Here is a 26,390-nt window from a genome sequence, read left to right on the forward strand (position 1 = left end):
AATTAATATAATACTATATCACAACTGTAAAAGACTGACATCTTTCTCCCTCCTTGTATTCAGCCACATTAGAAATACCAGGTTTGTTTCTAGCGGGAAACTATGCACCCCACTCTAAGATTTTGCATTATGCTATACCAAGTACCTCTGAGTGTGAAGAAATGCTGCTTCTTTTTGCCATTGTATTACATTTCAAAACCAACACTCTTTCCAGTCATGCATGTAAAAGAGGTTATGAATCTGTGCCATTATTTTCATAGATTAATGAAATAATTATCTTATTATTAAATGAGGTAGTTCATGATCCCCACACCCTTTCAAACACAGCATAACCAGTAAAGAGAAATCTCTATTCAGAAACCGTTATCTCACAGATGAGTCTGTCTGGTTACCAAAAACACTTTTCAGATAAGATCTTTGAAAAGAAGGTGCAGAAGCCGGTTCCACTGACATAACACTACTGCATAAATTATGGAATGTTTTAAGTTGAAAGTATAAAGCCAAATTGTGATTTGTAGATGACAAAGACTGTTTTCGTCTACACCTTCTATATTAACAATGAAGCACCTATGTACAGTAACCAATCATACATAATTTTATGATTACCGATTCACTCCATAGATTTTGCATATGTGAGCTGTCACTCACTCTTCAACCCATTTGCACACCCTTCCTGTATAAGTGTTTGTGCATAATCTATGGTAAACTATGCCAATAAATCAGTCCAACATCCATGTGTTATTAGTGATAAATAAAACAAACAGAAGAGGAGCTAACATGTCTATACAAAGCATTGACAAAAATCAATTACTTTTTATACAGATGTGGAGGTGACATGATTTCATGAGAGGCAGCCAGATTGGCGACCACTTCTTTTCATTACTTACAATGAACTTCGGAAATATTTTATATAATTTTCTACTTGTATCTGGACAAAGGGACTTCAAAATGAACATAAAATGCTGTTACCTTCGATTGGTGTTTCACTCATGTATTTGCACCCATTTGAATTCATTTCTTAGAAGACGAGTGATGTAACACCAAATTGGTACAAATGCTTGTACACAACTATGAAGAAATCATTTATTGAGAAACAAAAATACAAGAGCAACTTCAGTACATTTTAGTGGCCTGCTACGTTGCCAGACATAAATATATCTTGTTTCCACACATGTAGCTTTGACAAATTGTTCATAAATATCTTTGGGTGGAAGATGTCATAGTCCCTGAGCGTTCTATGTCTATCTTAATTTTACCTGTCAGCTATGTAACATATCCAGTGAATTCATGGGATGATACAGAGTTTTAGAAAAGTAACCTGAAAACATGTGGCTTACATGATCATTGTCCAGTTAATTGCTCTCCTCCCCTAATACTTGCCTATCCTCTTAAATTATCTCTATCACTTTTTTCTTTTTTTTTTTTTTCCCTTTCGAGTTCTGACTCCTCTGACTTCTTAGATATTTAGGGTTTAGAGAGGCAGCTATAGAAAGATCATAACATCAAACTTTTTCTGATGAATCACACCTAGAATTAATCCCCATTTGTAGGCTTGACAGACCAGCTGTTAATAACCACAGGGGACAGTGCTCGGAAGAGTGACCAGAAGGAAAATACTAGCAGTCAGAAAACAGATGTTTTGTATTCACTTCCGATGTCAAGACATGTATGTCCGTATTTTTAAGACAGTTTGTTTCAGAGTACCAGTGTTTGAGGTCTGCAACCTGAAACATTGTAAGGAGGTATCCATATCACCTGTCTTATGATATTCATCTATTCATCTTTGGTTAGGGTAAAGTTAGTAGTTTGTTTGTAGTGAAAGGGACCAGGTCAGTACGGAAGTAAGATGCCTGACCTTAGAAGACCCTTCTATTTTCCTTCTCTTTAAGAAAGGCTCTTCTTTGTTCTGATCATTGAATTAATATTTCCAGTTTTCATTGAGAAGTGCAGGACATGTAATTACTCAGGTAAATAACAGTGAAGTGTGCTAAGCCAAACATCAAAACGTCAAGGTAAAAAAAAATCTGAGACCTCTTTCTTGAAATCTAGGATCTAGTACCCTGTAATTATCCTTTCTGTATAAAATAGAGTTCACTTTTTTGTCTCTGTCTAGATTCCCATGTTGATAGCATTATTAAAAAGTAAAATGTAATTGTAGCAAGAAGTGGAAGAGAGAGAAACAGAAAAAGTAACTAAATGTTAACCAATAACAGTGAGAAATATGTATACATTTCATCAAAAAGTAATTACATTTAAAGGAGAGAACTTCAGAACTATATTTAATTAGTTCTGCAAGGGAAACAATTATAATGAAAAAATATGTGTACAAACAAGAAGAATGAATCTTTTCCCAAATGTATTTAATTACACGTAAAACAAATGGAATACAGAGCGTAAATAATACAAAAGATGTAAAGCTGGCTGCTTTTTTTTTTATTCACATTTAGAATATTTTGGCCATAATAATGGGAGTAGAAGTACTAACACAATCTGCAGTCTGAAAAGGATCTTAGCTAAGAAGACCTTTATGAGTACATATAAGTATTAAGACATGTAAAAAAAGCCACACAATTACCTTTCACTTTTTAAAACACAGATATAAATAAATTTCTGAAGTGGACTGGCACAGTTATAAATTCATGTGGTTGAATAGCAATTTCTAGCTTTATGATTTTCATCTATTTTTTCTAGCACAGAAACCAGAATGAGGGTTGCAAAGCACTGAAAGATGCCTCTTCCCTTTCCACTAAATAGCCCTGAACATTATTTTTAGCTCTTCTGTTTTTCACACACTTACCTGTCCAGGGAAGTTTTGTACTTCTGTCAGCATGGAATTTGAGTTATAATTGTGATATAAGGATGAAATTCAAATTTACCCTACAGCTACAACTGTTGTTTTGCTGGGTGTGAGGGGTTTTTCTGCATGCACTCACAGTGCTCTTAGTCCTCAGTTCCCTGTGTTGTCTAGAAAGTCCCCAGTTACTCTCTGCATGGATGAGAAGTGCACTGATTTGAAACAGCAGATCAACTTGAAACAGCATGATTGACTGCACTCCTAGCCACTGTCAGTCAAAGCGTTTAATTAATTGGTGCAGAAAGTGGGAGGTTTGGACATACCCAGACATTCCCCCAGACTGTCCATAGGCCAGTTGGTAGGTGCTATTTGTGCACTTCATTTTGTTGGTTCTCTTGGGTGGAGAATCTGGCAGTTTCAGAGACTCTTCCATTTCCTGATGTAGAATTGACCAAAAGACACATAAATAATATAAAATAACGTAAACTGTTCCTGCTTATGCAGGTTTGGTCACATAGCCATCTTTTGCATTTAATGGACAGACAAGAGATGTTTTGTACACAGTTTAAGATAATACATAGAGAAGGATCATGCATTTTCTGAAGTGGTCACACAGGACCATCAGTCATTTAGATTGTAAGAGTTCATTTGGACAGCTTGGAAAGTCTCAGCTAATTCGGTGAAGATACTGTTGAAACGCCCCTGGCAACAACTCCCATCACCATCCAAAGAGCAAACAGCCGTTCTGTTCAACGGATTTGATTCCTCACATAAGCATTACCCTATTCAAAGTTGCCAATAAGTTAGATTTTTTTTTAAACAAACCCTGTCTGGGAGTGTCTGTGCAGCACCTTGCACGGAATATGCTATTCTTGCTGAATGTTATTTCTAACATTGAAACAGGGGAAGCAAAATAAAGCCTTTGTATCTAACATTAGAGAAAATGAAATAATCAGGGTAGCAAACTACATTTTCAGCCCTGATAGACTAAACTTAAGAGTGGAAATCAGCACAAGTACAAGGAAAAATAATTTATGTCTCTCCTGAAAGGATCAAGTGCAATCAAAGCAGGTTTTTTCAAGCCATGTGGCTCTAGTTACAGACTTCGTTAATTTCCTCAGTCAAGTCCTCTCTTTCTACCAAATGTACAGAACAAGCTGAAGGATTAAGTTGAAAAGAGTGATGATAGGTGGTTAGACAGACAGATGGCTTAATTATTTATGTTGCTCAATGGAGGTCAGCAGATCCTTGCTTTCATCTTTTGGACCTGGCTGCATATTTAATGCTCTTATGAGAAAGATTGCTGGAAAGCCTGATATTAATGTTCCCAATTGTTGATATAGTCTCTAAGAGGCCCCCCATGTCTCTTCTACCTGAATGGTCTATATCTCACTTATTATTTACATCCTGCTTATATTAAAGAACAGCATTTATCTACACATTATTTACAACTGTCAAAAATATTTAGTGTTATTTAAGAAGGCATAAAATGTCAATTATGAGATTGAATACACAAAACGAATCTCTCCTTTCTTGGTACTACAGTGTCCTAAGCTTCAAATGCACATATTATTTTGGAAATCTGGGATGAGATTCATTTGACCAAATGTATATATCTATGTTGCAGATAGTTTGACCTACCTGTCTTCAGAGAATCACAGAATGGTAGGGTTTAGAAGGGACCTCTGGGGGTCACCTAGTTCAATCCCCCTGCCGAAGCAGGGTCACCTACAGCAGGCTGCACAGGACCTTGTCCAGGCGGGTCTTGAATATCTCCAGAGAAGGAGAATTCACAACCTCCCTGGGCAGCCTGTTCCAGGGCTCCGTCACCCTCAGAGGGAAGAAGTTCTTCCTCATGTTCAGACGGAACTTCCTGTGCTTCAGTCTGTGCCCATTGCCCCTTGTCCTGTCGCTGGGCACCACTGAAGAGGGTCTGGCCCCATCCTCCTGACACCCAACCTTCAGATATTTTTAAGTATATATTAGGTCTCCTCTCAGCCTTCTCTTCTTCAGGCTAAACAAGCCCAGCTCCCTCAGCCTTTCCTCATAGGAGAGATGTTCCTGTCCCCTCATCATCCTTGTAGCCCTCCGCTGGACTCTCTCCAGTAGCTCCTCATCTTTCTTGAACTGGGGAGCCCAGAACTGGACACATTACTCCAGATGGAGCCTCACTAGGGCAGAGTAGAGGGGGAGGAGAACCTCCCTCAATCTGCTGGTCACACTCCTCCTAATGCATCCCAGGATCCCATTGGCCTTCTTGGCAGCCAGGGCACACTGCTGGCTCATGGTTAACCTGTCATCCACCAGGACACCCAGATCCCTCTCCACAGAGCTGCTCTCCAGCAGGTCCACCCCAAGCCTGTACTGATGCATGGGGTTGTTCCTCCCCAGGTGAACAATCCTGCATTTGCCCTTGTTGAACCTCATCAGGTTCCTCTCTGCCCAAATCTCCAGTCTGTCCAGGTCATGCTGAATGGTAGCATAGACTTCTGGTGTATCTAGCACTCCTCCCAGTTTGATGTCGTCAGCAAACTTGCTGAGGGTACATTCTAACTCTTCATCCAGGTCATTGATGAAGAAGTTAAACAAGGCTAGGCCCAGTACTGACCCCTGAGGGACACCACTAGTTACTGGCCTCCAATTAGACTCAGCGCTGCTGATGACAATCCTCTGAGCTCTGCCATTCAGCCAGTTCTCAATCCACCTCACTGACCGCTCATCCAGCCCACACTTCCTCAGCTTCCCTTGAAGGATGTTCTGGGAGACAATGTCGAAAGCCTTGCTGAAGTCGAGGTAGACAACATCCACAGATCTCCCCTCATCTACCCAGCCAGTCACACCATTATAGAAAGCTATCAGATTGGTCAGGCATGATTTCGCCTTAGTGAATCCATGCTGACTACTCCTGATAACCTTCTTTTCCTCCACTTGCTTGTTGATGACCTCCAGGATAAGGTGCTTCATCATCTTTACGGGGATGGAGGTGAGGCTGACCGTCCGGTAGTTCCCTGGATCCTCCTTCTTGCCCTTTTTGAAGACTGGAGTGACATTGGCCTTTCTCCAGTCCTCTAGATGCCATTTGTAATAAGTGGAGACAAATTAGCACACACAGAACATGATTAATTTCATTCTGAAGCAAAAGTCTAAAACTGATTAGAGAAAGCACATTCAGGAAGTCTGTAATTTCTTCCTTTATGATTAAGGAAGCCTGGGATGATCAGCTCATATGTGGCCTTTTGAATAGCTGAAGTTATGGTGACTGTTGTCCACAGCATCATATTCTAAACCTTCAGCAGAAGGTACACATTTTTCTGCACGCTTTGATTGCAGGATCAGATCCAAGTACACATAACAGCATAAATACTTACAGCTTCTTTATTTGAAAGTATTAAAAGAAAAAGGAAACATCATGTTACTGACGGTCCAAGTGACTACATGTAATACTGAAGAAAATTCAGTAACTGAATGCAATTTGGCATCATTTTATGCCAAAATATTATTGTCAATATGTTATAGTTTGGCTGCGACCGGCAACAAAAGTGCCACGCAGCCGCCCCTCCCACCGCTGGGGTGCAGAGGAGAATGGAAAGAAACAGGCAGAAACTGGTGGGTTGGGATAAGGGCAGTTTAACAGAACAGCAAACAAAGGAGCAGTAACAACAATGATACAGATAAGGAGAAAACACAACACAAACCGCACAACACAGAGAGCTGTTCTCTCCTGGACCACCGCTGCACGTTCCCGAGCTGCGAGTGAGTTCCCGCCGCCCCCCCCCCCCGCCATCGGAACCCAGCATGACGGCACATGGTATGGAATACCTTGTTCTGTTTGGCCAGATTGGGTCAGCACGCCCGGCTGTGCCCCTTTCTGGATTCCGGTGAAAATTAACCCTGTCCTGGCCGAACCCAGGACACAATATGATTTCATTAGTATGTGTTGGCGTGGGTTACGGATCCATTGTAATGATGTGACCCCAATATAAGTATGATTGTTCACCTTTATTAGTCAGCAAAAACAAGTTTTATATAGCAAAACTATTACAGCATCTGAATGGTTAAACCCCCAACCCATATATAGGCAAAACTACTGCAACTCGTTGTGATTGGTGCAGAGCTGCATCTCGGTGTGAAAACAGTACTGTGGCAGGAAACAACAACGTGGCAGGAAGGAAGTGACAGTGTGGCAGGAAACGGTGACGTTCCCCCTGCTCCAGTGTCCCGAGCTCATCGCTCTCCCTTCCCAGCAGGGTTCCGTGTCAGCCGCTCCCAAGGCTCACTTCCGGATCGGAACCTGGGTTGCTCAACGCAGCAAACCAAACCATGTCCCCTCTCGTCCAGCCAGGACTCCACAATTCCCCCTTCTTGTTTTTGAGCAAGCCAGGTTTGCTTCGTCATCTTGGAGAGAGCCCTTTTAAGACAGCTAAAGTAAATACATATTATGATTCCAACAGCAAGTAACATGATACATATATGCAAAATTTCTATAATTAAACTGTTAAGCCAAGCGGGCAGATTACCAAAGAGTGAGGTGAGCAGTCCATCAAAAAATCCCTGGTTTTGCTGTATTTGGCGTGCTGTTCAAGCCATTGTAATTGCTTGTGGATGGACTTACTACGATCGGACAAGTTCATACAGCACATGCCTTCGAAATCCTCACAACCATGTCCCTGGGCCAGCAGTAAAAAATCAATTGCGGCTCTATTTTGCAATACTGCATGTCGTAGACTACTCTGATCTTCTAGTAGGGATTGCAAGACTTTTGTGGTAACACTGGCTTGCTTCTCTGCCCAGCGTTCCGTGTTCGCCACTCTACTTCTGTAGCAGTGTTCCGTGTTTGCTACTTTCAAGGTCTATCTCCATTACCAAGCCTGGGTTGCTCAACAGCACCAAACTATGTCCCCTCTCGTCCAGCCAGGACTCCACAATTCCCCCTTTTTGTTTTTTGAGCAAGCCAGATATAGTTGATGAGGTTGTTGATGATGATGAGAGCTGACATAATTTTGGTCTTCAGCTTGCTACCCCTTTTTCAGAGGCCCACACAAACTACAATACTAACAGATATAAGAACACAAACGCTAATTGAAGACACAGAGATGTGAAGTGCATACCATAACCTGCTGGATATAAAGAAAGATTAAATTAACTTGAGAATGATACATACTGATGGTAAATCTGTTACCTAGCATATGGGTGCAGATTGATTTACTTGCATTCAATTTTCTTGCTGGATTTACTTGTATTCAATTTTCTTCCTGTGTGGATGGTGGGACTAAAGTACCGCTTGACCACAACATATCATTATTGTCAATGGGAGGGGATGCATCTCACCAAGTTAGGCGTCGATATAGCAGTGTATCAATAATATGAGCTCAGTAAATTTGCACTTGGGTTATAGGTATACTTATCACATATACAAACATCCATAACATTTAGTATTGGCTATCCATATTAATTACCTAGGTTAAGACAATGTATCTAGAACTAGGACCCATTAACTATATAGGATAAAATTAATGTACATAAAAGCATAAAGCTGCAAACATCACCACATCTATACCCTGCTGCACCAAATGCTTCCAAAATCCTGATAAATCAGAGTCCAAATACAACAGTCTGAAGTCAAAAAACCAGAAATAGTCAATACCTGCAGAACTTACCAAACCAAAAGACACAAAACAGTTACTTAGTCCAGACAAATCCGTTAGATCACAGAAACCAAATCAATCCATCAGATCACAGAAATACAAGCGCTGTAACATAAAATCACACGTTCATGGTCGCGACCACGCACACACACACAGGCACACCAAGTTTTCAGCATAAATCCAAATATTGCAAAGACAGGACTTACAATAATATTCAACATTTAACAGACAAATTCCCAAGCTTCAGTTTCAGGAAGAGTACTCTCTTTTCAATTCTGAAATTCCTGGGAGTCGGCCTTCCGTGTCTGCCCTGCGCGTTCGCACCCAGGCAGGACCCTCCCAGCCGTTGCTCCCACGCCCCCTCTCTAGCTGCTCACCGCAGACTGAGGGACTCCTGCAGGGAAACCGTCCATCCTCTGCTACCAAATGTTGGCGTGGGTTACGGATCCGTTGTAACGATGTGACCCCAATATAAGTATGATTGTTCACCTTTATTAGTCAGCAAAAACAAGTTTTATATAGCAAAACTATTACAGCATCTGAATGGTTAAACCCCCAACCCATATATAGGCAAAACTACTGCAACTCGTTGTGATTGGTGCAGAGCTGCATCTCGGTGTGAAAACAGTACTGTGGCAGGAAACAACAACGTGGCAGGAAGGAAGTGACAGTGTGGCAGGAAAAGGTGATGTTCCCCCTGCTCCAGTGTCCCGAGCTCATCGCTCTCCCTTCCCAGCAGGGTTCCGTGTCAGCCGCTCCCAAGGCTCACTTCCGGATAGGAACCTGGGTTGCTCAACGCACCAAACCATGTCCCCTCTCGTCCAGCCAGGACTCCACAAGTATGTCTACTGCAAATGAAATAAAGGCAGGAATTTTGAAAGGTGTGTTATAGGCCTGAAAATGGTCCAGTTGAAATCAATGGTTTATTTCTCATTGAAGTCTGAAGGTGAAACATCAGGATAAACGCTGAGGGCTCTACAAATTTTTCACTGAGTTAAAGACTGAGGTTAGATGTGCATGATCGAATTTGGCACTATAAGGCTGAAGAGAGTAATCTTTCTCCTTCAGGTAGTTCACAGCCTAGAGAAATTAATAATACTAGTTAAAAAAGAGTGAATGTTTTGTTTCAAATACTGCTGGTGAAGAAAGGCAAAATAGTGTTGAAAATGCCGTATCTCTTTTATCTGCTTGACTTTTTACCAGCAGATGTATAACCTACTGAACATCAGACATGATTCGACATCTTAATCTGACCTATGAATCTGTTGAGTTTCATATTGCTAGGTGGGATATATCTGTTTTCTGTTTATTTGCCTTTATGAAGGTACAAAGAGATGTCTTTGCAACAATTTGAGAAGAAGTCTGTGACAACTATGTGTATAAGTTCTTATATAAGTCAAATGAGCAATTTTTTCTGTGTATAAATATATATACCTGCTGCAAGTTTGCTGACAAAACAAAACCGGGAGGAGTGTCTGATACGCCAGAAGGCTGTGCTGACATTCAGCAAGACATGAACAAGCTGGAGAGATGGGCAGAGAGTAACCTTATGAGGTTCAACAAGGGCAAATGCAGGATCCTGAACCTGTGTAAGAACAACCCCACGCACCAATACAGGCTCGGGGCTGACCTGCTGGAGAGCAGCTTTGTGGAGAGGGACCTGGGTGACCTAGTGGAAGACAGGTTAACCATGAGCCAGCAGTGTGCCCTTGTTGTCAAGAAGGCCAAAGGCATCCTGGGATGCATTAGGAGGAATGTGGCCAGCAGGTCGAGGGAGGTTCTCTTGTCCCTCTACTCTGCCCTAGTGAGGCCCCATCTGGAGCACTGCATCCAGTTCTGGGCTCTGCAGTTCAAGAAAGATGATGAACTGTGGAGGGTTGTGAATATGATTAAAGGACTGGAGCATCTCTGCTAGGAGGAAAGACTGAGAGAGCTGGGCTTGTTTAGCCTGAGAAGAGAAGACTGAGAGGGGACTTTATCAATGCCTGTAAATATCTTCAGGGTGGGTGTCAGGAGGATGGGGCCAGACTCTTTTCAGTGGTGCTCACTGACAGGACCAGGGGCAACGGGTACAAACTGAAGCATGGGAAGTTCAATCTGAACACAAGGAAGAACTACTTTCCTCTGAGGATGACAGAACACTGGAATAGGCTGCCCAGGGAGGTTGTGGAGTCTCGTTCTCTGGAGACATTCAAGACCAGCCTGGACAAGGTTCTGTGCAGCCTGCTTCTAGGTGAGCCTGTTTCAACAGGGGGGTTGGACTAGACGACCCCCAGAGGTCCCTTCCAGCCCCTATCATTCTGTGATTCTGTGATACTGCACAGCCTAAACCACCAGTAGTACAAAATCCCTCATAAGTATATGCTTGTTCAAGCCATGGAATTACTTTTATTTTGACAACAGCTTGTCTGATGCAAAACTAATATTCTGTTCATGGACAATATTGAGTATAGAAAATAATGTTTACCACTGCAAAGAACAGAAATTATACAAGGACTTAAGGAACAAACAGTTAAAGGCCTCAGTGTCTTGCCATCATTTATTTTTCTTGCAAAGCAGTTGGCATCCCCAAAGTTATCTGACAGCTATGAACGATCAGATTCTTGCTAAAGGGGTTCAAGATCATGTCTTTAGACAACTAAAAGAAGAGAAGGTTTCAATCCTATAGCAGTCCAAATTGCTTTGCTGATATAAATATTTCACATAACAAAGAATAATGTTTTCCTATTTGTGTTCTTATTTGAGGCTGTTAGCTCCCTCAGTTTATGTCCAACCTACAGCAGACAGACTGCACTGAAGGAATTAAGTATATTAGGCAGAATTTCTATTAGTCTTTTTGCTTGCAAAGCCTTAAGCCTATTTCTTTATATGTGGGTTAATTGCTTAAAATAAAACCAATATATTAATCACAGTGGCTTTAGCTACTTAGTCTTCCTCTAGCAGAAATAGGGAAACAACTAGCTACAATCCAACAAGAAGAAAGACTCGAAAGAGGGAAAGTAAAATAGGTAAATACCATAAACAGCAAATGAAACAAAAAGAGCCAATGTGTATTATAAGGGAAAAAAAAACAATAAAACCACCAGACATCTGGGTGGGGCAGCAAGAGAGTGAAATCACTGAAGTAAACATATTAGCTGTCATAGCAAAATAAGAAATACCAAGAACTCCCTGGCTGCACGAGTAAATTCAACAGCACTCAGGAGCTCAGTCATCCATGCCGTGGAAGTGCTGAAAGGCTCCTTTGCAGGCTCGGGGACTGCGGTTTCTGGCCCCCTCCCAAACTGTCCATGGGATTGCTCAGAAACTGGAACATCCGTGACATACTCAGCAGGCAGCTTGCATGAAATTGTATGCTTCTGAGGTATTGTTAACTAGCATCTAGAGGGGACATCTCATAAAAGAATTTTAGAATCATTTAGGTTAGAAAAGACCCTTAAGATCATCAAGTCCAACCGTAAACCTAACACTGCCAAGTCCACCACTAAGCCTTGTCCCTAAATGTCATGTCTACATGTGTTTTAAATATCTCCAGCAATGGTGACTCCACCACTTCCCTGGGCAGCCTATTCCGACGCTTGATAACCCTTTCCAGCCTAAACCTGCCCTGGCACAACTTGAGGCCATTTACACTTGTCGTATCACTTGTTACTTGGGAGAAGAAACTGACACCCACCTCCCTACAACCTCCTTTCAGGTTACTGTAAAGAGTGATAATGTCCCCCATGAGCCTGCTTTCCTCCAGACAAAATAACCCCAGTTCCCTCAGTCGGTCCTCATAAGACTTTTCTCTAGACCCTTACCAGCTTCGTTGTCCTTCTTAGGATGCGCTCCAACAACTCATTGTCTTTCTAGTAGTGAGGGGCCCAAAAGGGAACACAATATTCAAGGTGTAGCCTCATCAGTGCCGAGTACGAAGGGACAATCACTTCCCTACTCCTGCTGACCACACTATTCCTGGAAAAAGCCAGGATGTCATTGGCCTTCCTGGCCACCTGCACACACTGCTGGATCATGTTCAGCTGTCTGTCAAACAACACTCCCAGGTTCTTTTCCGCCGGGCAGCTGTCCAGCCACTCCTCCCCAAGCCTGTAGCATTGTGCAGGGTTGTTGTGACCCAAGTGCAGGACCCAGCACCTGGCTTTGTGGAATCTCATACAGTTGGCCTCAGCCCATCGATCTAGCCTGTCCAGATCCCTCTGCAGAACCTTCTTACCCTCAAGCAGATCAACGCTCCCTCCCAACTTGGTGTCATCTGCAGACTTGCTGATTGTGCGCTGTCTCCTCATCCAGATCAGTGGTAAAGATCTTAAAGAGAACTGGCCCCAGTACTGAGCCCTGGGGAACAACACTTGTGACCGGCCACTGCCTGGATTTAGATTTATTCAACACCACTCTTTGGGCCTGGTCATCCAGCCACTTTTTTATGCAATGAAGGGTACACCCATCCAAACTACGGGCAGCCAGTTTCTCCAGGAGATTACTGTGGGAAAGTGTCAAAGGCTTTATGAAAGCCCAGGTAGGCAACATGCACAGCCTTGACTGCGTGTCACCTTTCACAGAAGGAGATCAGGTTAGTCAAGGAGGACCTGCCTTTCATAAACCCGTGCTGACAAAGCCTGATCACCTGGTTGTCCTGTATGTGCCATGTGATGACACTCAAGATAAGCTGCTCGATAACCTTCCATGGCACTGAGTTTGGACTGACAGGCCTGTAGTTCCCTGGATCCTCTTTCCGGTCCTTCTTGTAGATGGGCATCACATTTGCTAACCTCCAGTCAACTGGGACCTCCTCAGTTAGCCAGGACTGCTGATAAATGATGGAAAGTGTCTCAGTGAGCACTTCTGCCATCTCCCTCAGTACCCTTAGGTGGAACCCATCTGGCTCCAGACGTGTGTGTCTAAGTGGTGTAGCAGATATTGCTTACTATTTCCCCTTGGATCATGAGGGCTTCATTCTTCTCTCCACCACTATCCTCTAGCTCAGCGGCCTGTGTACTCCAAGAACTGCTGGTCTTACTATTAAAGACTGAGGCTAAGAAGGTATTAAGTACCTCAGGATTTTCCTCATCCTTTGTCACTACGTTTCACACTGCATCCAATAAAGGATGGGTATTTTCTTTAGCCATCCTTTTGTTGTTAAAGTATTTATAGAAACCTTGTCAGAAACATTTCTTCATATAGAACCATATTAGCTGGCTTCCACAGCCAAAAATACTCTCATTAATATTTGATTTGCTATTACAGACAAGTACTAGTCAGAGCTTTCCCAAAAATTATATTGCAGTAGTATAGTAGAAGTAACTGATACTCTGGCTTATAAACAAGCGAATCTGTGTCCTGCCGCTAAAGTTGTGCATATAACAAATCCTCATCCTCTTGCACTGGCCTGATTCATGATGCTAGCATTTAGGTTAAAGTGTTTTCATCAGGAGGAGAAAAAAAAAGAAGTAGAAGTCACTCGGCAAAAGGAGGCAGAAAGAACAACTAGTGCAACATACAATTTCCTGAAGTAAAAGTGTAGGGTATGGAAATTTAATATACTACAATTCCTCAACAATGGAATAGCAAAAGACAGTTCTGAACACCTTTATTTCTATGACAAATATTGTGAAAAAAAGTCTAATAATATTGAGGCGTATTGAACCTAACTACTCATAGGTATCTATACAAATGGTAGTAGCTTTGTACATTACTTTTCGAAAGTTCCTTGGATTTCTTATTGCAGGACTCAACTTTGTCTTCTGTGGCATCTGTCCTAAGAATCTTTCATGAAATATCAGCCTAAGCAAGACACAGTCACCCAAATCTTCCACCTTCTAAAGCTGAAGCAGAACAACCCCTGATTTATAGTGCTAATATTAGCCTTAAACTTTGCTTGTCATAAAGACCTAGATAGTCAGAGTTATAAGCTACCTGACACACAGTCACCTCTACAAGAAATTCAGCAGAACTATTCTAACAAACTTTATATGTCAGTATACATTTTAAACAATAATAAAAGATCAAAATTTACCTGGACTGAATATGATAATATAGTATTTCCAGAACATGTGTGATCTTGCTCTGCCTAAGCTTCAAACTCAGCTAAAACATACCTGACCACAATAACATGGTGCCAGATCCGAGTTCATAAACCCATCTGAGAATTAGCATTTGTTTCTTTGGGGTCTGTGTTATGCTAGGAAGGTCAGAGATTCCAGGCTACTTTCAAAAACATACTACGTAAACCTATCCTCTACAATAAAATACCGAAAGACTGTTGGGAAACCCGTAATTACACCAGGATTTGACTTCTGTTTTCCCATGTACAAGGGTCAAAATGACATTATTTTAAAAATTGATGTTTTCTAATTGGTCCTCACATTTTAGTATAAATTATTCATATATATCATTCAGCTGTCACAACTAAAATATGTCCCTTTGCTCTGTGCACGTAAAGCCATACTCCTCTCCTCAGTTAGCTATGCAGAGAAGGAAATTCAAACTAACATCTACTAATATGTCAGTGCAGTAATAAAAAAAGGTATCTATTCAATAGAATGTGAGACAGGGCATCATTCTACCAGCATCTTGTCAGCAAGATAGCTGCCACAAGCAGGAGACTCAGATATCCCAATTATGCAGTAAAATTTTGTTTTCAGATACTTTTTATTCACACTGAGGAGCACTTTCAGTGTCAAAATGCTGGCTGAGCAAAATGGATACAGTTTTCTTTTAACTATTTATTTATAAATCTCCTCTGAGTATTAAACATACTCATAAAGATATGTCCATAAAAAGAACAAGTACAGACTGTATCCTGACATTTGATTTAAACTGTGTTAGGGAACTTATTTGACAGATACAGTTTTTCCCCCAAGCATTGAAATAGAACAGATTGTCACAAAGATTTGTGCTTAAAAAGAAGACCTCATTTTATAGTGAAATGCGAATATGAATAATGCTCTTAATCTCTGCAGATTTTCCTACCTTTCAGTAATATGCTACTATGTAATGTCATTAGCAAAGCAAAAGAAAGACTACCATCCTTCCTTAAAAGGATACTATTAAGATATTTTAGCTCAGAGTTTGACCTGTATTAGTATCAGCTCTTGGCAAACATTCTCTGGAGGAAAAAAAGAACACTTTTAATCTGTTACGTGTTAAAATCACCACTCTGGCTCAGCAGAAAGAATAAAATCAAAGTTAAAACATTCCAGGTGATAAGATGGTTCTACAAAAAAACTGAACGAAAATTTTTAAAAACATCTTATCTTAATTAGTGAACTGCAGGCTGCATACTGCTTTTGAATCATTTGTGGTCTACTAAAATTCAGAGGAAAAATCAGAACAGTCTTGTGTATTTACAATCCCAATTAAATTTGGTGATAGTTTGAAAATATCTTTTTACATCTTTTTTCAGGCTATAGTATACTTATTAATAATATTAAGTCTACAGAAAATGAAACATTTTATGTATAATTTTGTGCCTAGTTTCAATAAATGTATAATTGTCAATTGCTATAATTATTAATTATATAGTTATCAATTTCACCATTTTTTCCTGATCAGTCTAATTTATTTTCTACATACAGCTTCTTGGTAAGAAAGATCTGGAAAATCTTCTCAACAGGACAAAAAAAGACATGTATCTTTCCAAACAGAAGTTAACATGACATGTTCACTCTGACAAATGAATAAGCTTTGCTCATCACAGACACTACAGGTGTTTCATAGCATGGTACCTAAGTAAGCTGCATTTTGTTTGAGACACTATTATAACTTGTTTCAGTGATCCAAAAGAACTGTATAAATATTGTATAGAAATAAAATAATGAGTCTAATTATCCTTTTTTCAAACACAGATATGATTCTATGATATCTTCAGCAGAATACGACCTGTATGAATGTGATAAGTATATGTGCACTGTTGCTGGACCAAACCTATGTAACAATTTACAGTATACAGTTGTATACTGTGTAGTATATAGTGTAATTATTGCTGGTAAATAGTGTCCTTATTACTAAATAAAACACACAAAACACACATCTGTAAGGAAAGAGGTATTTTTTTAATAAATTAATGATAAAAATACCTCAATTTTTTTTCCGAAGTATTAACACTGGAAGAAATCCTAAAACTATTTTGAAACATGTGAAGAGAGGAACAGAAAGGAAAGATACCACCTTTTCAGAAAGAGTAGGAGAGAAAAAAAGCACAACCTCTGTTCAGAAGCTTGTGTAATTTCATACTTGCCTTGAATAGCAAAGAGCTCAACAGCTCAAAAGTATTACAGACAGAACCTAACTTCACATCAACTGATTTTAACTACCAAGTCCATAAGTGCTTTTAGGAACATTACAGCTCATGGGCTGAATCATATATTGGTGGTATATATTTCTCTCTCTAACTATGCAGACAGCCTAAGGAGACAAAGCTTTTAAAAAAGGGGGATGAATCCTGGCCAGTGTAGAACACTGGATGTCTCTTGTCTCTTGAGAAATGGTTCACTGTTGACACAGTAATTTCAGAGAAGTGTTTAACAGAGTAAAGCAAACTTATCACACTTCCACTGCAATTCACTCGGAAACTGCTGTGCTAGCCTCTCCTGCTCAGATGGAATTATTTATTCCAAACTGTTTAACCACAGCTAATCAGAGACACGTTATGATACACTTCTATAAATCAGAAAAAAAAAAAATCTAACATAATTCTCAGACTCCTTTTCTTTTACTAGTGTTGGGCTGTATGCTCTTTATGAAGTAAACAGGACAGGATTGGGCACTCATTTTCAGACAAATCACATGCCTGAAAGATCAAGTTTCTGCTTTCATGTTTTGGCAGGTTCAAAGCTATGATCAATATTCTGTGACATTTTTTCATGGTACATAATCATGAAATGTTAGTTGTTCTAAAGACTACAATTTCAAGCCATTGCATTTGAAAGGATCAGTGGTTGAAAAGTTGGTATTTGTAGCAGTCCTGTGTGCTCATGTGTAATTACTATTTGTGAAATGTTGAAAGTACTTTCTATATCATAACAGCATTTAATAAACATATTTTATTGCCAAATAACTTTTAACTATTTTCTCTGCTGGTATGTTTTCCTACCTGAGCAGAAGTTGATTTTCTTTTTAGCTGATAAATTATTCTCTTGCTGAGAGAAGTACAGCTCTACTGTAAAATTTCCCAGATGTTTGCTGGACTATGTTTCACAGCAGATATCCATTTCTTGTTTCAGGGAATTATATTGGTATGTCTTTGAATATTTCAGTGACATCATTTTACATGCAGTTGATAATAAGCTACTTTCATATATTAAAAGATCATTACCGATATCTAGCCTTCACCTCTAGCAAGTATTTAAGAAGATAAATATTTCAAACAGAATATTACCTCTTGGCTGCCATAACAATATATTTTAAAATCTCTAGATTGCTGAACTATCTCCTGTTAGTGGTTAGTCTTATGAATCTAATAAGAATATTTAAATTACTAATTACAAGACAAATACAAAATAAATAGTATATGACCAATTTCAAGGATAAATTATTAAATATTGTTGTATGAGACATATTTAAACTGTCCTTATCACAGTGTTATCCTGTCATTTCATGATATCATTGACGCAGCAATAGATCAGAGTTTTTGGCTTTTAGAGCGTTTCTACAAAAGTCTGCGTAAAAGCACGTATCTTCTAGAGAAGTTAGTAAAAAAAAAAAAAGATTTTGCGGATTTCTAGCAAACAAGTCTCTATCAATTTGAAAGGCATAGGAGTTGTTTCTGTATCTTCTGTGACGACTAGTAACAGATTTTTCACCCCCACAAAACCAGACTTCCTTTCCTATTGCGGGAAGCAATGCAAGGGGAAGATTACTAAAGTGGATGACTTTACTACAAAGGAAAAATATGTCTTGGGAAAAACGATAACAGACTAGCCCAAGAAATGTATCTTCATCTAGAAAGATAGATCTGCTACTGCAACTGTTGAGTCTACTCATTCACAGAACGGTTGAGATTGGAAGGGACTTCTGGAGGTCATCTGGTCCAAACCCTGTGCTCAAGCAGAGACACCTAGAGCCAGTTGCTGTTGTGGTTTTGGCTGGAATAGTTAATTTTCCTCCCAGGAGCTATTGTGTTTTGGATTTAGTGTGGGAAGAATGTAGATAACACTGATATTTTCAGTTGTTGTTATGAAATCAAGGACTTTTTCACAGTTTCTTATATTCAGCTAATGAGCAGGTGTGTAGGAGCTGGGATGGAGCATAGCCAGACAGCTAGGCCAAGCTGACCAACGGAAATTTTCCACAGCATAGGTGTCATGTTCAGTTTATGAATGAGAGTTGGCCAAGGGGCAGGAACCTTTTGTCCTTCATTTTCCGTGAGTTCAAATCTTCTCTTGTCTGGCAGTTCAATTTTTTTTCCAGGAGTTTGGTCTTCTTTGGGAGTTTCGAGAAATTTGTGAGTTCCAGGTTTCATGATTGCTGCTGCGATCAGTCATCAGGCGGTGAGAAAAACTCTTTTGCGTATAGTTTGTTTTGCATATTCATTATAATCATTGCTATTATCATTAGTAGTAGTAGTAATAATTCCTTTATTGTCTTCTTAAACTGTCTTTATCTCAACCCACAAGTTTCCCCTTTTGTCCATTTCTGTTCTCCATCACACTGGAGGGGAAGGGGCAGGGTGAGTAAGTATCTGTCAGGTCCTATTTGCCAGCTGCTGGGTTAAACCACAACAGTTGCCCTGGATCAGCTTTTGAATATCTTCAAGAAAAGCAACTCCACAACCTCACTAGGAAACCTGCTCCCATGCTTGGTCATGCTCACAGTACAGAAATGTTTCCTGAAGTTCACATGGAATTTCCATGAAGAACTTGTCTATGCTCTCTTCGCACCATCCCTTCAAGTATTCATAGGTATTAATAAGATCTCCCCACGAGCCTTCATTTCTCCTGGCTGCACAGTGCCAGCTGTCTCAGTCTTTCCTCACAGGAAAGATGCTCCAGTCCCTTCTTCAGCTCCATGGCCCTTCGGTGAACTCTCTCTAGTATGTCCATGACTCTCCTGGACTGAGAAGCCCAGAACTGGACATAGTGCTCCAGGCGTGACCTCACCGGTGCTCAGCAGAGGGGAAGGATCACCTCCCTCAACCTGCTGGCAATACTTTGCCTAATGCAGCCAAGGATATCATTAGCCTTCTTTGCTGCAAGGGCACACTGCTGGCTCATGTTCAACTTGCTGTCAACCAAGACCCCAGGTCATTTTCTGTCAAGATGCTTTCCAGCTGCGTGGCCCTTATCATATACTGGTACCAGGGTTTGTTCCTTCCCACATGCAGGACTGCACTTCCCCTTGTTGAACTTCATGCTGTTCCTGTCAGCCCATTTCCCCAGCCTGTTCATATCCCTCTGGACAACAGCACAATCCTCTGGCTTATCAGTCACTCCTCACGGTTTTGTGTCATCAGCAATCTTGCAGAGGTTACACTCTGCCCCTGTTTGTTAGGAAAAATCTAGAAAAAGAACAGCAGAGTAAGGGAGGAGAGGAAAGGTCTGAATCTAACCTACACTTTAAAATTCTAATGATAAAGAGATTCAGCGAGTGCAAAATAGCACCAAATAGAGAAAATCTAGCTATCAGCAGAAAGCCAGCTGAACTGTTGGTGGTAAAGCATCACTTAATCAAATAAGCTATTTCAAAAAATTAAGCAGACCAGAACAGAAGCTTAAAAGCTAACACTGACAAAGTACCAATCAACGTTATCAGCAAACATGAAATTGCTTTCCAAAACAAAATCCACTTAGAAGTTCACTACACAGGAAAGGGCTACTTCACCATAACATAGCAAGACAGATATATTCATCAACAAAAATGCTGAATCCCAGGACAGTGATTTCAGGAGTCAGACATTCTATTTTGATAAAACTACTGTCATCAGTTTTTGTGCTAAAGATTGTATTCAAAGCCAAACCTTTCCGCACTAACATATTAATCTGTGAAATATTTTTGAAGAATATAAATGCAGTCTGAAGGAAAAGAACTTTCCTCAATATTTGTGATTTACAAAAGCATAAAATACTGGTTTACTGTTTAACTTTAAATTTTTTGTTTATTGTTTAACTATTTTTATTATTTTCTTAAGAAGTTTTTCCATTATTATTCACTCAGTATAACAGGAAAAGGTACAGAAGGGCGTATTTTAACCATCAGCCTGAAGCATGCTTAACTTTGTATGTATCTTTCCTGATGGATACCTCTCTTACATTTCTAACCTCCTCTTAGGTTTTCCTGGACATATTATAATTTCATATAAAGATTGGTTAATATAGCATTTGATTTAATTAACTTTATATCAAGCTTTAATTATATTAATCTTCATTAATTTTATTATGTTTTTCTCTCTTTTGATTTTCTTTTAGGTAGTACATGATTGAAACTAGATAAAGACTAGCTATGTTTTCAAAAAATATTCATAATGAGAAAACACAGGATAGTTAATCATCAGGGCATGAGGGGGAAAAAAAAATATTTTACTTTTGATTATTATCTCAATAAATTTGAGGCTACCAGTCGTACGATGCCCAGTATAGCCAGGATGGTGCCCCATGAAGCAATGGTTAGTTCAGCTGTGACTGAACACATTGTAGTGAGAAATAAAAAAACATTCTTTACAAGGGTCATATAAACCCTCCTCCCTTGTTTCATCACAGTGGCTTCATTTGCAGTTAGGGAGTTCGATTCCTTTTTTGGGGTTATTTTTCGCTTTCAACTGATTTAAAGTCTTCAATTATGTTCCTTTCAGTATTAATTCAGCTATGAAAGAAATAGCTGCAATGTCAGGTTTAGATCTTTGGTGAGAGTCTCTTTGCTTTTCTTTTGTTTGTTTGTCTTTAAAGAACATTTCCATATATCTGAGTAACAAATACTATAACGGAATTTCCCAATTAAGAGATAAATTTTCTTCTTATTTTTTGTATTTTATATTTAATAGGAGCTTGTATCAAACAAGGGGAACCATTTTGGTCTGATTCAGAACAGAACTAGGAGTGAAATTATGGTTTTGTTTAGGTCATCTGATCTTTGTGTAAGTAAAGCAGTCAAGAGCTTATACACAGAATGGATATGGCATGAAGTCAAAGTAATTTGTCTTATAAAAAAAGAGTCAGTGTTCATGTAGCATACCTTGATTTAATTTTAAAATATTTCTTTCATGTTTCTTCAATGAATCTAAGAAAATATATTTGGATTAAATGGCTGAGGCAAAGCATAGATGATTTAAAAAAAAAAAAAAGCGAACCAAAAAACCCACCAACTTTCTAAGTGTTATCACTAGCAATTCCCCATCAAACTGAAATGGTATTTTAAGCATAATTTCAAAGGAGTAATTTAATTTCTGATTGGTGCTATCAGCAAAAATGTGGAAGATTTGTACAATTATAATATTTTGTCACGTCCCAATGTGGAAATTAAAAGATTAAAGGCATTAACAAGAAGAAGGAAAATTTTAAATAAGCTATGTAAATTGGAAAATGAATCTGAAATCAAGGAGGAGAAATTCAGTACAAAACACATTATTGAAGGATACCATGTGTTATAAATGAACTTTACATAAACTGTGGTAGGCATTGCTATTCAGAAAGGATTGTAGACATCAAAACTACCCAGCCAGATTAACTAGGAAGAAAATGAGAAAAGCTGACCTTGTAACAGAAAAATAGGTTACTGGCATTTAACCTAGCTCATAAACTAGATTGAAGCAGTTTGAAGACATGTAGAAGGCAATGCAAAGCAAAGGTCAGCCATCTGTGGCAAATGTAATAAAGACTGTGACTGGATGGAAGAATTCATTCCACATAACACTTAAAAGACTATAAAGTGTTAGTGATAGGTGTAGCAGGGGAAAGAACAAAGTGACAGGAAGAAGGTCCTGATCTAATAACATCGAGGAACAGCACTAAGATCTGAGAAACAAGTTGAGAACCTGGATCTGATCAAATCTTATTTAACCTTTTCCTTATTTTCAGTATCTGTAGAGTAAAATTGGTACATTTAAAGAGGTAACAGCCCTTACATGATTGGCTAATCCATATCTTTGTGCTTATAAGTGTTAAAGTGCATTGGAATAAATACTTCCCCTCACTGCACACATTCTTTTGTCTCACTCTTTTTGGAGTCAGCTGGTGGATTGAAACTGGAAGCATTTGTTCAATCAACCAGCCTGACTGGGGAGTGGCTGCAGCCTCCATCTGGCGTGAAACATCAAAAGAAGAAGTCAACCATGTATGCATGCAGACACACAATGGAGACTGTTTGGATAAGCAGAAAAGGATCTGGAGATTAAATCTAACTCATTTTAAGCTTAATAGCAGTCCAAAGTATGATTTGAATGCTAGAACAGCAGCTCTAACTGAGCCTTAATTAAAAGATAGTGGAATTTAGTCTGCTTAAATTATGTACTGTCTCACCAGAATTCTAGGTATGGATCTTTGAGGATAATCCAACACACCTAGCATAATCATATTGTTTTAATTTTATTTTTTTTTAATTAACAGAAAACTATTGGGGGAAGTTCAGTCTCCTTAAATAATATGTTTCTAAGACTACAGAAAAACAGCAGAAATTGTGAGTGCTTCCATTTACCTTCCTTAGCTCTTTGCTGACAGTATCATGAAGTCAATAAAGTCAAATTATTTGAACACTACCCCTGAAAAGAAGCATCTAGGCCATCTAAACTCCACTTAGAAGCAAAACCAATTAATATTGTCTACATATCTAGAGGGTTTCCTGACTATTAATGTTACTAAATGATCAAAGCAGTGGACCAATTCTAACAATCACAAATTTTACATGCAAGCATAGATTTTTAGTGCTGCCTCTGAAATGTAAAAACATTTTACATTAGAACATCACTAGACTAGCTTCCTATCATGTCTCTTTCACATGGGGAAAAATAAAACAAAAATAAAACCTAATTCCCAACTCTTGCTGGCCCGAAACCAGAAAGAAGACTCTACCCTCAATCTGAGACCTTCTTATGACAAGATGCAGCTAAGGGCTTCATCAAATAGAAGACCCTAATTACTATATAAACAGCAACTCAGCTCCCATAGATGAACACAGAGTACCGTCGAACTTCTCTACAAGACACAGATTTTATCACTATCTAAGGGTAAAACATTTATGGATTCGCTTCATCTTGGACTGAGTGGAATATAAAAGGGTTCCCAGTGTTCTCGCTTTCTGAATGACTTCCTTGACAGTTAAACAATTATGTAGAAATGGAGACACATTTATCACTAATTTTAGCTTGTCACAGGTCACTTTTTCAGGAACCTACAACTGTGTTAGCATGTATGTGCCCATCTATCCCAAAACCTCACTTTTGTCCATGTAAGGAGGAACACTAGGAACTGTTCTAACAGCTTGGAAGTTCACTAATGCAATACTACTGAATTTTTAAATTCCTATACAGGCAGTCCTAGTAATCACATGAAGGATTCTACAAAATAAAATACAAAGGGAAGATGTAGTAACACACAGAATGTTAGGAGTTGGAACGGACCTCTGGAGTTCATCTAGTCCAACCCCCTTCCCAAGCAGGGTCTCCTACAGCAGGCTGCACAGGACCTTGTCCAGGCGGGTCTTGAATATCTCCAGAGAAGGAGACTCCACAACCTCCCTGGGCAGCCTGTTCCAATGCTCCATCACTCTCAGAGGGAAGAAGTTCTTCCTCATGTTCAGACGGAACTTCCTATGCTTCGGTTTGTGCCTGTTGCCCCTTGTCCTGTCGCTAGGCACCACTGAAAAGGGTCTGGTCCCATCCTCCTGACACCCACCCTTCAGATATTTGTAAGTATATATTAGGTCCCCTCGCAGCCTTCTCTTCTTCAGGCTAAACAAGCCCAGCTCCCTCAGCCTTTCCTCATAGGACAGATACTCCAGTCCCCTCATCATTCTCGTAGTCCTCCACTGGACGCTCTGCAGTAGTTCCTCATCTCTCTTGAAGTGGGGAGCGCAGAACTGAACAGACTACTCCAGATGGGGCCTCACTAGGGCAGAGTAAAGGGACAAGAGAACCTCTCTCGACCTGCTGGCCACACTCCTCCTAATGCACCCCTGGATACCATTCGACTTCTTGGCAACCAGGGCACACTGCTGGCTCATGGTTAACCTGTTGTCCACCAGGACACCCAGGTCACTCTCCGCAGAGCTGCTCTCCAGCAGGTCTGCCCCAAGCCTGTACTGGGGCATGGGGTTGTTCCTCCCCAGGTGCAGGACCCTACACTTGCCTTTGTTGAACCTCATCAGGTTCCTCTCTGCCCAACTCTCCAGCCTGTCCAGGTCACGCTGAATGGCAGCACAGACTTCTGGTGTATCCACTACTCTTCCCAGTTTGGTGTTATCAGCAAACCTGCTGAGAGTACACTAACTCTTCATCGAGGTCATTGATGAAGAAGTTGAACAAGGCTAGGCCCAGTACTGACCCTTGGGGGACACCACTAGTTACCGGCCTTCAACTAGACTCAGTGCTGCTGATGACAACCCTCTGAGTTCTGCCATTCAGCCAGTTCTCAGTCCACCTCACTGACCGCTCATCCAGCCCACACTTCCTCAGCTTCCCTTTAAGGATGTTCTGGGAGACAGTGTCAAAAGCCTTGCTGAAGTCGAGATAGACAATATCCACAGATCTCCCTTCATCTACCCAGCCACTTACATCATTGCAGAAAGCTATCAGATTGGTCAGGCATGATTTCGCCTTAGTGAATCCATGCTGACTACTCCTGGTAACCTTCTTTTCCTCCACTTGCTTGATGATGATCTCTAGAATGAATTGCTCCATCACCTTTCCCAGGATGGAGGTGAGGCTGACCATCCTCTAGTTCCCTGGGTCCTCCTTCTTGCCCTTTTTGATGATTGAAGTGACACTGGCTTTGCTCTAGTCCTCGAGCACGCCTCCTGTCCTCCAGCACCTCTCAAAGATGATGGAGAGTGGCTCAGCAATGACATCCGCCAGCTCACTCAGCACTCGTGGGTGAATTGCATCAGGGCCCATGGATTTGTGGGTATCCAGCTTGCTTAAGTGATCTCTCACACAGTCCGCCTCGACCAAGAGAAGGTCATCCTTTCTGCAGGCTTCATCTCTTACCTCCGGGACCTTGGATTACTGAGGGCTGGCCTTGGCACTGAAGACTGAAGCAAAGAAGGCATTCAGTAGCTCTTCCTTCTCAGCATCCTCTGTCACCAGGACACCCGCCTCATTCAGCAGCGGCCCCACATTATCCCTAGTCTTCCATTTGCTGCTGATGTACTTGAAGAAGCTTTTCTTGTTGTTTCTGAGATCCCTTGCCAACTTCAATTCCAGGTGGGCCTTGGCCTTCCTCGTTGCATCCCTGCATGCTCTGACTACATTCCTGTACTCTTCCTAATTGGCCTGACCCTCTTTCCACATTCCATAGACCTTTCTCTTCCATCTGAGGTCTGGTAGAAGCTCCTTGCTCATCCATGCGGGTCTCCTGCCTCCTTTTCTAGGTTTCTTTCTCAGGGTGATGCACAGCTCCTGAGCATGGAGGAAGTGATTTTTAAACAGCAACCAGCACTCTTGGACCCCCCTGCCTTCGAGAGCCCTGATCCACAGGATTCCTCCAAGTAGCTCCGTGAAGAGGCCAAAGCTAGCTCTCCTGAAGTCCAAAGTTTTGATCCCACTTATCACCCTGTTTCCTCCACACAGGATCCTGAGCTTCACCATTTCTTGGTCACTGCAGCCGAGCCTACTTCCAACCTTCACATTCTCAACAGTCTCACAGTTCACATGTTAGACGACAATGAACAATTTATTCACTTTTTCTATCAGAAGATTAATAAGGATAAGAGTCAGCTTAATTTGCAGTAAAACCAACATGAGAAGCAGTTGCTTAGAACAGCTGGGATACTAAGTTAGCAACTGGGATGAGTGCTACTAGAGTTCA

Source organism: Opisthocomus hoazin, chromosome 1 (assembly GCF_030867145.1).
Source record: "Opisthocomus hoazin isolate bOpiHoa1 chromosome 1, bOpiHoa1.hap1, whole genome shotgun sequence".
NCBI classification, from domain to species: Eukaryota; Metazoa; Chordata; class Aves; order Opisthocomiformes; family Opisthocomidae; genus Opisthocomus; species Opisthocomus hoazin.